General features: G+C 41.6%; 1 protein-coding gene and 2 pseudogenes across 2 annotated transcripts in view; all 3 read right to left on the reverse strand.

Annotated features, from left to right (window-relative positions):
- Positions 1–16,791, reverse strand: part of LOC148121273 (uncharacterized) — a 51,060-nt gene that overhangs the window by 18,634 nt on the left and 15,635 nt on the right.
- LOC148121274 (spermatogenesis-associated protein 31 pseudogene) lies at positions 8,763–10,844 on the reverse strand (annotated as a pseudogene).
- On the reverse strand, positions 10,729–15,486 carry LOC148121275 (spermatogenesis-associated protein 31-like; annotated as a pseudogene). Its single transcript, XR_015738308.1, has 2 exons — positions 15,251–15,486; positions 10,729–11,956 (listed from the first exon to the last, which is right to left on the reverse strand). The product of XR_015738308.1 is annotated as a spermatogenesis-associated protein 31-like (transcript).

Consider the following 16,791-nt stretch of genomic DNA (forward strand, 5'->3'; position numbering starts at 1 on the left):
TCTGGAGACCAACTTTAGAAGTTAAATAGAAACCTCTAACAGATGGAAGCTATTGTGAGCCAATCAAGAATATCTTATGAACTTTGGATAAGTCAGTGCTTCCTAGACAACAGTACATCTTTTCAGACAACTCTGTCTACATCTGAGAGTTTAGTCTTTATGAGAAACTGTATGGAAGGGTGTCATAATACTAACACCTGATGCCCCAAATTCAGCTGAAATAAACCAGATCAGTCATTGCCCCAATCCCAAAATGGTAGTTAGTGTTACCTCTTCAGAGGAAAGTGGGATAAGAACTGGAGGTAGAAATCAAGTACACAATTTAGGAAAAAAGAAAAACAATTCTCACGGCTCCCTATTGACTCCCTCATGGCTCATAATCTACTTCCCACTGGTGCTCCTGATTGCTAGGCTTGCCCAGAATCCCTCAATAGCTAGAATTGCCCAGCTGACAGTAGCAGTTCCCCTACTAGATGAGCAGAAATCAAATGATTAAGCCAGTACAGCCCTTCCCAGCTCTGCCATTCCACCCTAGGGGAAGACAGAGCTCTAGTTTGGAAAACTGGTATTTTACTAGAAACTCTTCCAGTCTCTCAGAGCACTTTCTGTTCCTCTTCCAAAATATGGTGTCCCTTGTGTGTGTGTTCCATTACAGAGTCACTAACCAGTGTAATCAACCCTTTCCCTCATAGCTCAGATATTCTGAAACCAAACATAAGTCACATTCAAACAACAACCCTTCTTAAAGCAAAATTCATGATTTTGCTAATTTCTGGAATGTCTTAGAGGCAAGAAAGTGATGATGTAAATGATATAATTATAAGCCACAAAAATTAATCAAAAAGGTGAAACAGGTTTATGGTCATGTACTCCAAAGTTTAGTGATTTATATTAGAACATATCAAGTATTAGTAACACATTTTGTCTCAGGCTGTACATCTTAAATATGTAAAATAACAGTTTTTTTAGGCAGGGCCACACTATTTTATCCAGTTCTATTTTGGTCAGACTAGTGCAACTAATGTAATTTGGTTTCATAAGTTTGGTTCTTTATCCCAATTCTTGATTCCTTACTCTGTGGATGCAAAAATGGCCAGTCAGAACATTTAGCAATCATGTAAAATTGATTGACTCACTACCTATTTCTTATGTGAGCTATGGTCTAAGGGGGAATGCTTTCATGCTCCTTCTTGCCCATACCTCTCTGTGCTGGGACTATACCTGATTTACAGTATGTCAGTGAACTCAATGCTTACATGAGTTCTTCTTCATTCACAAGTTCACAATAAAATACAGATTAGTTGGAGGACCATCATCTATTTTCCTTCTCACTGACTACTTAAGGCCTAGCCTTAAAGCAGTTGCAGGACTTCCTTTCCAGCACTGAGCAACAGAAGCAGGATTAGGTGTTCAAAACATTACTATAGGAACCAATCTGGCCTCAAACACACAGAGATTGGCCCAACACAGGCTCCCAAGTGCTGGGATTACAGCTATGAACCTCTAATTCCAGCTGAGGTATGTGTTTTTAAATGACCTGTCATCAAATCACAGAATGAAGGGATACACCAACAACCAGTTGCCATACCACATTCATGGTAATCCCGTATCTCTCTAAAACCAGGGGTCAAATTAAAATTTATAAATTGACCTAGACATTATATCACAACAACAGAAAAGGAACTAATTCAATAAAGTTTTATACTTGAATCAGTGTTTTATTTAACCAAGGAGAAAGAAAATCTATGAGGGCTACATTATCATTTAAATTCATAGTGCAAGTGTTACAGATCTGGAGAGAAAGTTATTCTGACTGTTGAAAGTAAAACTGTACTTACAACTAAGAAAGGAAGATAACATGGATATCTACAGCTGTATGGAATAAGGTATCCTGATTATCAGAAGTCTGTCTATACTTACAGCTGTGAAGGGCAGGAATCCTGTGATGTGTGGTTCCCCTCTGTATGCTGTGAATATGTTTTATTACCATTGGTTAATAAAGAAATTCTTTCAGCCTACAGCAGGACAAAATATAGTCAGGCTGAAAGAGATATATAGAGTAGGTGGAGTCAAAGAGATGCCATGTAGCTGCTGAAGTAGAAAGACACCAGAACACAACTTTAACAGGTTAGCCACAACCTTCTAACAATATAGAGGTTAATAGAAATGGGTTCACTTAAGATGTAGGAGTTAGTTAATAAGAATCCTGAGCTAATAGGACAAACAGTGTTGTAATTAATATACTTTCTGTGTGATTAGTTGGGTCTAGGCAGCCAGGAACAAACAAGTAGTCTCTGACTGCAATCTTGGATATCTACAGCTGATAGGAAAGCTATGCTGACTGTTTGTTAAGTTGGGCTACACCTGAAACTGTGAAGGAAAGGTATCCTGCATACATACATCTCTGAATAGAAACGTATTCTGACTGTCATGTCAGGACATACCTACAGCTGTGAAAGGAAAGTATGCTGGATACCTACAGCTATAAGGAGAAAGGAATCCTGACTGTTGTGAAGTCTGGCTATAACTAAAGCTGTGGAGGAAAAGTATCCTGATACTTAGGGCTATGAAGAAAGTGCTATCCTGACTATAAGTAAGGCCATACATATAGTTGTGAAGGGAAAGTGTACTGGATACCTACAGCTATGAGGAAAATGGTATCATTGTGAAAGCCCAAAAATGTGAGCCTGTTTTCACCTTGCCTGAAGGTCAGAGAGTTAGAGGTTGCTCAAAATTGTTAACAACAACAGTGGCTACATACCATGACCCAAGGTGTTTCCCACTCTTTATATTTTAAGAAAGCAAGAACATCCAAAGTCCATTTTTGGGGAATGTAGGCATAGTTTTCCGGGCTACTGACTGGTTGGGAGGCACTAATAATCTTATGGGGATGCAAAAATTTAAAATTATAAAAAAGTCCTGACTGAAGTATCCTGTAAGTCTTGACTCAGGCAGCAGTCTTGAATCTGTTCTGGATGTAGAACTCAGACATCCAGGCCATCTGCTCCTACTGGAGATTTCTCAGGAGGTCTCCCTTGATGAAAACTGATTTTTCTTAACTCAGAATAAATCTACAGCCTCACATTTTCTAACCTTAACCACTAACCCTAACTCTAACCACTTAACCCTAACGCTAATAACCCTAACCCTAACCATAATCCCTAAACCCTAACCATAATAACCCTAACCCTAAAAACCTTAACCCTAATCCCCTAATCCCTAACCCCTATCACCTAAACACATAACCCCTAACCCTAACCGTACCCTAAACCCTAAACCCTAAACCCTAACCCTAAACCCTATACCCTAACCCTTCCTCTTGTAGTAGCTTGTTGATTCCAGAAGCCGAAGTGTCTTATTGTCATGAAAAGCCATAAGTTATTAAAATATTTAAAATGTCATGTTCTGTAGTCTTTGACAGGTATGAAGAATGCCTATTTAACTGAAATATAACTCTATATATCCTGAAAATGTAATATGACTACAAGCTTGACTATTATTGATGATTATCCATTAACAATCTATATTTCCTAATTATACATTACATTTTTAATACCTTAATCAATATTAGAAATACATATACATATAACAAAATTGACCTTAAAATCCATACCAGTGCAAATTATTCATATCTATATCATATTCCCCTTTTAATGTAAAAGAACATTTAGAAGCAATATCTGGGAATATGGACATATTTATTTCTCTCCAAACTTCTTCCTGCTGAATAGGGGCACTGTTAATCAGGTCTTTCATAGTGTATCCTGTACATTTCAGTCAGCAGTTGGGCAAAGTAAGTTTTTGAGGATGTTCATTGCAACCTTTTCAGGAGGGCTTGGTCTATCATACCATATTGGGATAGAAGCAATCCACAGGGTCTCATCCTCTGTGAAAACAAAAGAAGAACCTCTTTTCCAAAGCATCATATCCTTAGATCCAAATTCTGAAGTCAAAATAGCTTTATAATACACATTTTGGGTTAGCTTAGCAGATCACACAATGAAATGTCTCTCTGTATTTAGCTCCTTCATAGTCAAAAAATTGAAAGAAAATACAATAATATACAAATTCCAAACTCTCTGTGAATTTTCCATTTTTACATGGCTTTTTTCTTCTTTTAATCTATAACTATTTGTACTCTGTCTCTTTAAAGACTTTACCCTTTTTTTAAAGCATTAACTTTATTCTCTATATTCCTTTTCTTCTCTCTCCCAAGCCTACGTATGCGTATGTCTATCTAACACTATAACCAATTTCAAGGTCTTTTATGTCTGAATCTGTCCTATTGCATTGTCTAACTCTTTGCTGTCCAGGAACATTTTTGCTTTGTGCTTTTAAATCACTAAGCGCTTAAGAATCTAAGCTGTGACATTCCTAGGTCAAAAACAGGTACTGCAGGCTTGCTCCATTCAGTCCAACATGGCATAGCCTTGCACCTCTGAGCCTTGTGCATTGCACCACTAGTATGGCAGAGCTGCTTGTGCCTCTGAGCTGCAGCACACAATGTCCCCCTTTTAGGCACACAGTGAAGTCTAGTTGCCATCAAACAAATCATAGCACTTTACTTCAAAACCCCATTCAAATGTTGTCTCCCACATGAGCCAGAATATGATGGCAGCACAGCCCAGAAACTGGTGTTTCAAAACCACCACTTTCTAGTTGACCTGATCCCATTGCCTACTCAGGCAGGAAGAGCTGAGCCATGGGCATGGTCTCAGCTAATTTATTCCCGACCCCAAGTGGGCCCACAAATGCTCCATAGCCAGGAGTTTGCACTGGTGGCAGGGCCCAGGAAGCTTCACTTTAAAATGGAATGGCTTATTTTTTATGAGACTGCTGAGACAGGAAATTCTCTCTGCAGCAAGCAACCCACAAACAACAAAAAGCTTAAACTCTATATTTGTGTCTAGAATTCCTTTTTAAGACCTCTTAGGTTTTATGTGGAGTTAGTTACCACATTGGAGGGCCAATGTGTAGAAAAAGGAGCAGTGGGCCGCTGCCCGCCATCAGACTGCCAGCCACCTGACTAGCATATACCCCAAAATAATTACAAGGAAACTGTATTCATTTAAACACTGCCTGGCCCATTAGTTTTAGCCTCTTATTGGATAATTCTGACATCTTGATTCAACCCATTTCTAACAATCTATATGTCACAACCAGCTTGTTCCTTACTATGAAAGATTTAACATGTCTGACCTGGCAGCTTCATGGCAGGAAGCTCTCTCTCCTTCCTTCCTTCCTCCCAGAATTCAGTTCTGTCTACCCGACCTACCTATGTTCTGACCTATCAAGCCAAGCAGTTGTTTTTTAATTAATTAACCAATCAAAGCAACACAGAGATAGAGGAACCTCCTATACCAAAGTGTCTGCAGGAAGCAGTGTGCTCCTGGAATATTCAGGAAGAAGTACAGCAGTAGTACAGACTTGTGGCTGGCTGGCTGATTCTTTCTCCACACTTTGTGGAAACTCACTAACAGTTTTTGCCTGGTGACTGTATGCCTCTGGGTTTTGGACACTGGTCATTATGGGCAGTAAAAGTACTTCTTTGGTCTCTCTCTCTCTTGTTCTAAGACAATCCCACTCTGAGGTGATGTGTCTGTGAAACTCTATTAGAAAGTTTCAGAATGAGGCTTCCTTTCTGATTGGGTTGGCAGGGTCTGTGAAGGCTCATGGTCAGAACTAGATGGAAATGTTCTTGGGGTTCTCTCAATATCCTCACAGAAAGGAGAGGAGACAAGGAAGACTTCCTAGTAATGGAGAAGAATACTCAATTACCACCTCCCTCAAACATGTCTGGCATGGTTTTCCGAGGAACCTGACTACCTCAACAGCTGAACTGCTCCCAGAAACAAAGATGGTTGAGGGCGGTGAGTCACACAGTGCAATGGGCAAGGACTCAACTTTTTTGATCTTAAAGAGATTTTTATTTATGGGCTTGAGTATCTTGAGGGGTTCTCCCCAACTGTGCTTCACCTGAAACCATACAATATGTTCCTTCAGGGCCTGGTGAGTGCTGGATCAAGAAAGGCAAGCTTCTGTGATGAGCTGATGGAGTCTTGTGATCTGTTAGAGGATGCTAAATATTTATTTTCCACTTGGATGGCAGACATGGAAAAACCATTGCTTATAACAGTTCAGGATCATCGCACACTCAAAGAGATCAGATGTCAATTGATTTGCTCTGACTTTGAGCCCACATAAGCTTTCAGGGTGGCTTCTAGATTTTTGTTAATGTATTTTGTGAAGTCAGTTCTGGAGCCTCTCTTCAAGCTCACACTGAATTACTTTCTGACTCCAAAAGATTTGCCCCTTGTAACTTTACTGGAAATTTTTTCCAAGTACCTGTTTGAATCTTTGGAGATCTTCCTAGAATAGGTCCCAAATTCTTTACCTGGAATAAGTTTTTTGTCCTCTCGATTATGGTTTCCTACTAGTAAAAACTAGAGAGGAATTTTTTAGTTGGCTACAGATACATCTCCTAACAGTGCCTAGGACAGCACAGATGGCAACCTGAAACCATTGGCACTATTGCTCCATGCTGGGAGGAATGTACTAGATTCAAAGTTGTGTTCAGGGGCAAGAGGCTGGGATGCTGAGGGGTCTGTGCTTCCTTGATAAACTGTACATTTTTCTGAGATTGTTGGTCTTGGATGTGCCTCTCCTTTGTAGAAAAACTTTGCAGTAGGAATTGGGTGGGGGGCTGGGTGCTCCACTTTTCTCTGAGTAAAAGACTGGCCTATGACAATAGGAAGACTGAGGGGTAGAGGGGTGGAGAACATCCCTGTGCTGTTTGAGCTTAGAAGCACAGAGTTTACGTTGCTGCATCATGTTCTTTTCTAACAGCTGTTCAACAGCTGTCATAAATTCCACGGCTTCAGCAACATTGCTGTCCATAGGAGGTTTCCTTTTCACTGGCTTTCATTGACTCTGGGCAGTAGCTGCTGTCGGCTTATCTATCATAGGAGGAGATTCCTGTCCTTTGATTGTTTGTGTAGGGTGAATCCATTGAAGAAAACAGCTAACAGGTTTTTGGAAGGAGCTTTCTGGAGGAAGCAGTGTGGCTTTTGGAAGGGTGTGATAGTGTTTTCTTCTAAATTTGTATTCTTCTTGAGTCTGTTGTGCATAGATTCTTCTTCATGCTTTTCTTTACTCTTTCTCTTAGTTTCCTCACCTTGGTAAGTAGGTGCCAACACTTGGATTTGGCTCTTCGGTGAGACTTGATGCTTTGGAGTACTGGGCTTCTGCTGCACCAGGCTCTTGGCCCCTCCTACCATCACAATGTCACCTAACTCCTGGGAAGCCAAAGTGTCTACAGGAAGTAGTGTGGTCCTGGGATGCTGTGGAAGTATCACAGCAGTGGTATAACCTTGTGGCTGACTGGTTGATTCTTTCTCCACACTTTGTGGAAACTCACTAACAGTTTTTGCCTGGTGACTGTGTGCCCCTGGGTTTTGGACACTGGTCCTCCTGGTCAGAAAAAGGACTTCTTGGGACTCTCTCTCTTGCTCTAAGACTTGAAACCATTGGAACTATTGCTCCATCTGGGAGGAATGCACTAGTGTCAAAGTTTTGTTCGGGGGCAAGAGTCTGGGATGCTGAGGGGGTCTGTGCTTCCTTGATAAATCAGACATTTTTCTGAGATGGTTGGTCTTTGATGTGCCTTTCTTTTGTAGAATACTTTTGGCAGTAGGAATTGGCTGGGTGGCTGGGTGCTCTTCTTTTCTCTGAGAAGGAAACTGGCTTATGGCCATAGGAAGATGGAGGGGGGAGGTGAAAGAGTATCCCTGTGCTATTTGACCTTGGAAGCACAGAGTTTACGTTGCTGCATCATGTTTTTTCCTAACACCTGTCCAACGGCTGTCATAAGTTCCTGGGCTTCAGCAACATTGTTGTCCTCACATGGTTTCTTTTTCACTTGCTTTTGTTGACTCTGGGCAGTAGCTGCTGTCGGCTTACCTTTCATAGGAGGAGATAACTGCCCTTTGATTGTTTGCATGGGATGAATCCATTGAAGAAAGGGGCTCACAAGTTTTTGGAAGGGACTTTCTGGAGGATCCTCTGCAAGTTCTGAAAGCATCTAATAGTGTTTTCTTCTAAATTTGTATTCTTCTTGAGTGTGTAGACTCTTCTTCATGCTTTTCTTTACTGGGCTTCTGCTGCACCAGGCTCTTGTCCCCCCCCCCCACCATCACAATGTCCAGGAGATTTAACTCCTGGAAATCTCTGGAAGGAGCACAACAGTGGAGAGTCTCAGGAGAAGGCTTTATCTCTGATTGGGTTGGCAGCACCTGTGAAGGCTCATGGTCAGCCCCAGATGGAAATGGTCTCAGGGTTCTCTCGATATCCTTACAGAAAGAGAAGACACAAGGGGAAGACTCCCTAGTGATGGAGAAGAATCCTCAATTACTGCCTCTCTCAAACATGTCTGGCATGGTTTTCCAAGGAAACTGCCTCCCTCAACAGCTGAACTGGTCCCAGATACAGAAGTGGTTGAGGGTGGTGAGTCACACAGTACAACGGGCAAGGACTCACCTTTTTTCATCTTAAAGAGATTCTTTTGGGGGCGTGAGCATCTTGAGGGTTTCTCCCCACCTGTGCTTCACCTGAAACCATACAATATGTTCCTTCAGGGCCTTGTGAGAGCTGGATCAAGAAAGGCAAGCTTCTGTGAAGAGCTGACGGAGTTCTATGACCTCTTAGAGGATGCTAAATCTTTAGTTTCCGTTTGAATGTCAGACATGGAAAAACCATCGTTTATATCAAACCAGTACTGACACACTCAGAGGGAGCAGATGTTGATTGATTTGCTCTGACTTTCTCCCACATGAGCTTTCAGGATGCCTTCTAGTCTTGTTAATGTGTTTTGTGGAGTCACTTCTGGATCCTTTCTTCAAGCTTTTGAATAGATTATGTTCTGATTCCAAAAGATTTGCCTCTTGTAACTTTACTGGAGATTTTTCCAGGGAACTGTTTTGATCTTTGGAGATCTTTCCTAGAATAGGTCCCAAATTCTTTACATGGAATATGTTCTTTTGTTCTCTTGATTTTGCTTTCTTATGAGTAAAAACTAGAGAGGAATTTTCTAGTTGGCTACAGATACTTCTCTGAACAGTACAGTGCCTAGGACAGCAGAGATGGCAACTTGAAACCATTGGAACTATTGCTCCATTCTGGGCAGAACACACTATTTTCAAAGTTTTGTTTGGGATCAAGAGTCTGGGATGCTGAGGGGTCTGTGCTTCCTTGATAAATCAGACATTATTCTGAGATGGTTGGTCTTTGATGTGCCTTTCTTTTGTAGAATACTTTTGGCAGTAGGAATTGGCTGGGTGGCTGGGTGCTCTTCTTTGTTCTGAGTAGGAGACTGTCTTATGGCCATAGGAAGTCTGAGGGAAGAAGTGGAAGAGTATCCCTGTGCTGTTTGAGCTTCTTAGAAGCACAGAGTTTACACTGCTGCATCATGTCTTTTCTAACAGCTGTTCAATGGCTGTCATAAGTTCCTGGGCTTCAGCAACATTGTTGTCCTCACATGGTTTCTTTTTCACTTGCTTCCGTTGACTCTGGGCAGTAGCTGCTTTCAGCCTAACTTTCTTAGGAGGAGATTCCTGTCCTTTGATTGTTGGCATGGGGTGAATCCATTGAAGAAAGTGGCTCAAAATTTTTTGGAAGAGGCTTTCTGGAGGAACTTGTGCAGGTTTTGGAAGGGCCTGATAGTGTTTACTTCTAAATTTTTCATCCTTCTCTTTGACTCTGTTGAGCTTGGACATTTCTTCATGCTTTTCCTTACTCTGTCTTTTAGTTTCCTCACTTTGGTAAGTAGGTGCCAACACTTGGATTTGGCTCTTCAGTGAGACTTCATGCCTTGGAGTACTGGGCTTCTGCTGCACCAGGCTCTTGACCCCCCTACCATCACAATGTCACTTAACTCCTGGAAAGTCAAAGTGTTTACAGGAAGCAGTGTGCTTCTGGGATGCTCTGGAAGGAGCACAGCAGTGGTATAGCCTTATGGCTGACTGGTTGATTCTTTCTCCACACTTTGTGGAAACTCACTAACAGTTTTTGCCTGGTGACTGTGTGCCCCTGGGTTTTGGACACTGGTCCTCCTGGTCAGTAAAAGGACTTCTTGGGTCTCTTTCTCTTGCTCTAAGACAGTTCCATTCAGAGATGGTGTGTCTGTGAATTTCCGTTGGAGAGTTTCAGAAGGAGGCTTGATCTCTGATTGGGTATGCAGTGCTTGTGAAGGCTCATGGACAGCACCAGATGGAAATGGTCTCGGGGTTCTCTCAATATCCTTACAGAAAGAGAAGACACAAGGAGAAGACTCCCTAGTGATGGAGAAGAATCCTCAATTACCACCTCTCTCAAACACGTCCGGCATGGTTTTCCTAGAAACCTGAGTCTCTCAATCGCTGAACTGTTTCCAGATACAAAGGTGGTTGAGTGCGGTGAGTTACACAGTGCAATGAGCAAGGACTCAACTTTTTTCATCTTAAAAGAGATTCTTTGGGAGGCTTGAGTATCTTGAGGGGTTCTCCCCACCTGTGCTTCACCTGAAACCATACAATATGTTCCTCTAGGGCCTGGTGAGTGCTGGATCAAGAAAGCTTCTGTGAAGTGCTGATGGAGCTTTCTGATCACTTAGGTGATGTCAGATCTTTACTTTCCATTTGAATGTCTGACATGGAAGAATCATCATTTATAGCAAGCCAGGATCGATGCACACTCATTGAAATCGCACTTGGATTGATTTGCTATGACTTTGTGCCCACAAGAGTTTTCAGGTTGCTTTCTAGATTCTTCTTTATGTGTATTGTTGAGTCAGTTTTGGAGTCTCTCTTCATGCTCTTCACTTGATTTCTTTATGACTCCAAAATATTTGCCCCATGTAATGTTACTGAAGCTTTTTCCAAGGACCTGTTTGGATCTTTTGAGTTCTTTCCTAGAATAGTTCCCAAATTCTTTCCAATTTCCTTTTTTAGTTGGAATCTTACCTTTTGGACATCCTTGCTAGGGTCACCCATAGACACAGAGAATCGTGAGGGCCTGGTTTGTCTCTGGTTTCACAATGTCCTGTTACTGTGTTCTGAAGCTGCATCAGTTCCAGAGATTCTTGGATCCTACAAGGAAGGTCCCATAGGTGTTGAATGACCACTTTTGAATGTGTTGCTCCAGTTTCTCTCAGAGCTCACAGCTGATAGGAAAATTGTCAGGAAAGATAGAAACTGCCCAGTCTTTGGAAAGGTTGGGGGCCAAGACATCATAGACTTCTTGAGGGCTCTGGACCATCAAGGATAAAAGCAGCCTACTTTCTAGTTTTGTAAACGAGTGCCATTCTATGTGTTGTACTTCAGTAGGGGGACATTGAGACTGACTTTGTGACTGTGAACAAGATGGTCCATAATCTCTATAATCACTTGTGTAGGGTAGAGAAGTGGGTAGCAGGGCTGGGAGAGGGAATTGAGGATGGTTTTGATTCAGAGCTGGGACCTGGAATTGGGTGGAGACAGAATTGAGGGTGGGGATTGGAGGTCCAAGTAGGACAGAGGACATGTACAGGAATGCACTGGAGACATCTTATCCCGAATTTGGACTGGATAAGCACTTTAGGTGACATTGAATAGGAAAAAGGGAGAAGGGAGAGTAGAAGTAGCCTGAGGGATCCAGGCAGTGGCCACTAGAGATTCACTGCACAGAGAAGGGAGACCCCAAAAGAGCTGGTTGTATTTCTCTTGAAAATGTCCCCCAAGATGGTGGGACATGATAATTTCTGAGTGACCATCTGCTGTTCTGATTTTTCTTTCAGGTTCCAGAAGGGTGGCAGGATATTGCTGTCTTGCTTAGTACTTGGTGATTTAAACATATTCCCCAAAGAATGCGAATGGTATCCTGGGCTAATTTCTTCTAGAAATGATCCATCTTCTTCTTTTTCTTTCAGCTTTTTGAGGCTTTCTCTCTAAGCAGGAAATTAGGAGACCGGGTTATGATAGTGTAAGGTAAGGCATAAGGTTTTTATAGTAAGCTAAATTTGTGTGTGTCACATTAGAAAAGATTTTGAGATTAGACTCTAGAGCCTGCTCATTAACATCCAAGGTTATGTAATCCATGATCAATAGCATTCTCAAGATAGATGGATGGACAACACTTAATCATTCATAAGTAGGTCCCATAGTTGTCACCCTCCCCACCTCCATGATTCTTCTAACTGACCTCTGGGAGAAAGGATGGGGTCACCTCAGAAAAGAATCAGTTTTACCCATCTCCAAATCCTGGTAATGTTGCTCCTAATAGTCCAGTGACCTCCCTGTTAAGAACACCTCTTAGCTGGCTCATCATAGCTTTCTTTTGACACAAGAGCCTGAGTATGGTATTCTTATTTCCTTCCCAGGAACCTCCCTCTTAGGCCTCTGCAACTCAACTGGGAAACATAGTGCTAGCTCCTCACAGGCAAGTTAATGGCAGAAACTGACTTACCTTTGGGATCTTTCCTACAATTAGTCCCAAACTTTTTCCTGTACTGACTCTGCCAGGTCATCTGCCTTTGAGGCTGAGAGAGAAAGAGATGATAGATAGATAGATAGATAGATAGATAGATAGATAGATAGATAGATAGATAGATGATAGATAGATAGATGTTCTCATTATCCTCTAGAGAAGCTGCAGATATTCAAGAATTTTTCAATTTGATACAGGATTAATGTCATTTTCTATAAGTGTGTGTGTGGTTGTGTTGTGATGTGTATGTGGTTGTTGGTGTAGTGTGTGTGAGGTTGGTTGTGGTGTGTGTGGTTGTGTGTTGTGTTGTGTGGTTGTGTTGTATGTATGTGGTTATGTAGTGTGGTGTATGTGGTTGTGTGGTGTGGTGTGTGTGGTTGTGTTGTGGTATGTGTTTGGTTGTGTGGAATGTGTGGGGTGTGTTTGTGTTTGTGTTGTGTGTCTAGCCACTAGCATAGACCAGAATAGTGTATTAGTGTATTGGATCTTCTGGAACTACAGTATAGGTGGTTGTGAGCTATGCGTTCTGGGAAGCAAACTTGCCTCCTCTGGAAGAACAGCAAGTGTTCTTAAATGCTAAGATATCTTTCCAGGCCTGGCTGGCCTGGAATTAACTATATAAATCAGGTTAGCCTTGATCTACTTACCACTGTCTTCCAAATACGGGGTTTAAAGAAGTATGCCACCTGTTAGAGCCTGTGTGGCTCCAACACAGATATTTATTTTCCCTAACTGGACTGGTACAGAGGCGCAAGGAATAACCAGACACAGCTTACACCATTATTACAGAAGAGGGCATCTCAGGCTTCTTCCTCCTGAAGATCTCCCCTGAAGATCTCTCCATGTTTCTTCTCCAAACATCTTTTATACCAATACATAAACTAGGTGGGAAAATACATCAGCATTCTGTCTCCTAGGTAACCAGGTGATTGGCCTTTTGTCACATTCACATCTACTTTTCCACTGAGTATGTTAGCTGTCACATAGGCTTGAATTAGCATCTCTATAAGGTATCCTCCAAATTACAAAGAAAGGAGCAACAAACTTCTTGACTTTTGCTAGGCAGAGACAACTTGTCTGCCGAGCTACTTGACCCCGGGTGGGCCTCTATGGCTTCAGCACCTGGCAGTCATCATATAGAAATATGGGCCCACAGCCACCAAGTTTGGTTGGTGGTTCTGTTCTGGTTTTGTTGCTTTAACTTCACATTTTTAAAGTGAGTGAAAAAGTGCAAACATTTGTTCTCTCTATCTCTATCTATCTATCTCTATCTCTCTCCTCTCTCTCATATGTATTCAAGTGTGTGTGAATATGGGAGACCAGAGATATGTGTCGGTATTCTTCCTGTCACTTTAATTTTTAATGACAGAATCTCTTACTAAACCTGGAACTTACTGATGCAATTAGACTGGTTGTCCAGGAAACTTCATGGATTCTTCTGTCTTTGTTTCCTTAGCACCAAGACTATAGGCATACATCGCTATGCCCAGCTTTCTAATTGAGTGCCAAGTATATAAACCCCGGTCTTCATGCTTGCAAAACAAGCTCTTACCTACTGAGCACTTTTGTCAACCAGTTTTCTTTAAGAAATATAATAAGGGAGATGTGGAGATGGCCTAGTGGGTAAAACATTGCTATGTGAGAACCTAAGTTCATGTCCCCATCACTCATGTAAAAAGCCACATAGTTGCACATGCGCTTGTAACCCTAGTGTTATGGGAGGCAGACATAGTTGAGGATCTGAACTTGGAGCTAGGCTAGGAGACACCAAATTCCAGGCACCCTTTCCTGTCACTGCCTTCCATAGAAATGGCTTTCAAGCTCTCTGTGTAACAAAACTAAGGAGAGGGTTATAGAGCAGAACATCTTACATTCTTCCTTGGTCTCCTGATAGATGCACAGGCCTATGCACTGTGAGACCAACCTTGGATTTCTACAGTAACTGTTCTTCTGCTCAAGAGTCAAATCTCTGTAGCTGTTTCATAGTTGCCAGGTTGAATTCTGCTGCTTGAAGCCAGAAGCCACTCAGGCCTCTGGTCTAATACCTTTTGAGACTTAGCACAGCACACCATCACAGAGGAAAGGATTGTACAGGAGAAGAGAACATATGAACCAGTGCTCGAAGCTTGTCTTATCCCTGATATAGAAGCCCTCGATGTATATGAAGAATGCAGGTCCTATCTGTGAAACCATGGCATTCAAGTTCACCCTGGCACACCAGCATATCTCACAGACAGACTGTGAGCTCCAGATAGATGCCCTGGTGACTACTCTCAACTCTGCTCCACCATTTCCCAGGAAGATAGATTTCTGTTCCTTCCAGAGATGTCTCCCCAGCCATTTCTCTACTTGATTTGGAAAAGTGGAAATTTGTAGTAAAATGTGGGGTTAAGCCGGGAGAGACTGGCAAAAGGACCCATGTCACATGAAAGCCAAAAAGTGGCTTGTGGGTAGTAGAGGAACACAAGATAGGGAGGGAGATGAGGGAGGAGAGGGGAATGGAAGACAGCAATCAACAAAAAAATGAAGTTTGTTTGAAGATCTCATCATTAAAACCAATACTTTGCATGCGAATTTAAAAATCAAGAAAGACACAGAGAAGGGAAGGATGGAATTGGGGGAGGAAAAGAAAGAGGGAGAGAGAGGGAGACAGGTAGGGAAGGAGAGAGGGAGGGAGAGAGAGAGAGAGAGAGAGAGAGAGAGAGAGAGAAAGAGGGAGAGAGGAGTATTCTTTGTTAGATTGAGAGTTTCTTACCTTCCTGGTGAACTTTATATTGGGTAGCAATAAAGACAGATGACTATCAATGAAGGAGAGTAACAGAAGGTAGAGCCCCAGTCCACACACAATGGCAAATATTATATCCATTGTTTCCATCGTGGAGCTGAGGCTCAGCCATGTGGCGTATATGCTTTCCAGAAGAGAGAGAAGATTCTCCATCTCAACTGATCGGGCTCTCCCTGAGGAGTGAAGGATAACCCATGCCCACTTCCTCACAGAACTTGGGACTCCACATCACAAAGCTAGGTCTCCACATCACAAAGGGCTTCTGAGACTGGGGGAGGGGCAAGGCAGATAGATGAATTCTCCCTCATTCTTTTGGGTACTTCCTTTCAATTCCACCTACTCTATTTCTTTAATGTACTATTAACAGCTCCCTCATCCAAGGAATTCATATATTACCTAGTTCCTTTTCTCATTTGAAGATCTTAATTTGAGGTTTTTTAAAGTCAAGGTTTTTGTTTGTATTTTATTTTACTTTATTTTATTTTACTTTTTTCTTTCTCAAGACAGGATTACACAATATAACCGCCTTGGCTGTCCTTAAATTAGCTCTGTAGAACAGGATAGCCTTGAACTCACAAGAATTGGCCTGCCTCAGCTGAAATTAAAGGCATGCACCACCACTACCACACTTAATATCAGTATTGTCATCCTTAAAGTATCTTAGATTGGGGAGGATGGAGAGATAGCTCAAGGCTAAGAGTGCTTGTTCAATCATGAAGATTTGAGTTCAGGTACTAGTAGCTACACAAGCTAGGCCTTTCTGTTACTTCTTATAATCCCAACTCAAAGGGGAGTAGACAGAGAACAGCACTTGCTGGAGTGTAAAATAATGATTATTAGAGGCTGAGAAGAATTGAGCAGATTGGTGAAAAGGAGGCTGCTTTTGATTGTGCCTGCTATAAGCATGTATTGAAATATAAAACTGAGTTAAATTAATATGTACAACTAACACATGTTAATAAAATCTTTTATTTTTGCAGCACCCTTATTTGGGTTTCTTATCAGGATAATGATAACCTCCATTAGAGAAGTTTGAAAGTGTTTATCTTCAAATTTTAGAAACATTTGTTCAAAATTACAAAAGGAAGTCTGTTCCTAGAAAAAAGATCACAAAAATTACCTTCTAGAGAACATTAATAAGAAAGAGAAGGGGAGCAGGGAGAGAATCTCACAAGATGTGAAATTGCGATGGGGCTTTGAAATTGGAAACCATTAGGAAGGATAGCTATCATGTATTGCTTGACCCTAAGGGAAAAAGACAGATAGTTTATTGCTATAATGTCAGGATATACATGGCATCATGGCCATATACAGCCACTTTTCAGCCTTACAGGGAGAAAGAAACTTCCTTTCAAATCTGAAGAACAGGGGAGTCTTTGATTACTATAGATTTTCAAGGAGGTAGGCAAATTTCATACTATATAACCTACCAGTACCTGCCCAGCCTATGTGCCAGGAATCCTAAGAAATCAGGAAAGCAGAAAAAAAAACCCACAAAGATGTAATTCAGA

Source organism: Myodes glareolus, chromosome 7 (genome assembly GCF_982192425.1).
Source record: "Myodes glareolus chromosome 7, mMyoGla1.1, whole genome shotgun sequence".
Lineage (NCBI taxonomy): Eukaryota > Metazoa > Chordata > Mammalia > Rodentia > Cricetidae > Myodes > Myodes glareolus.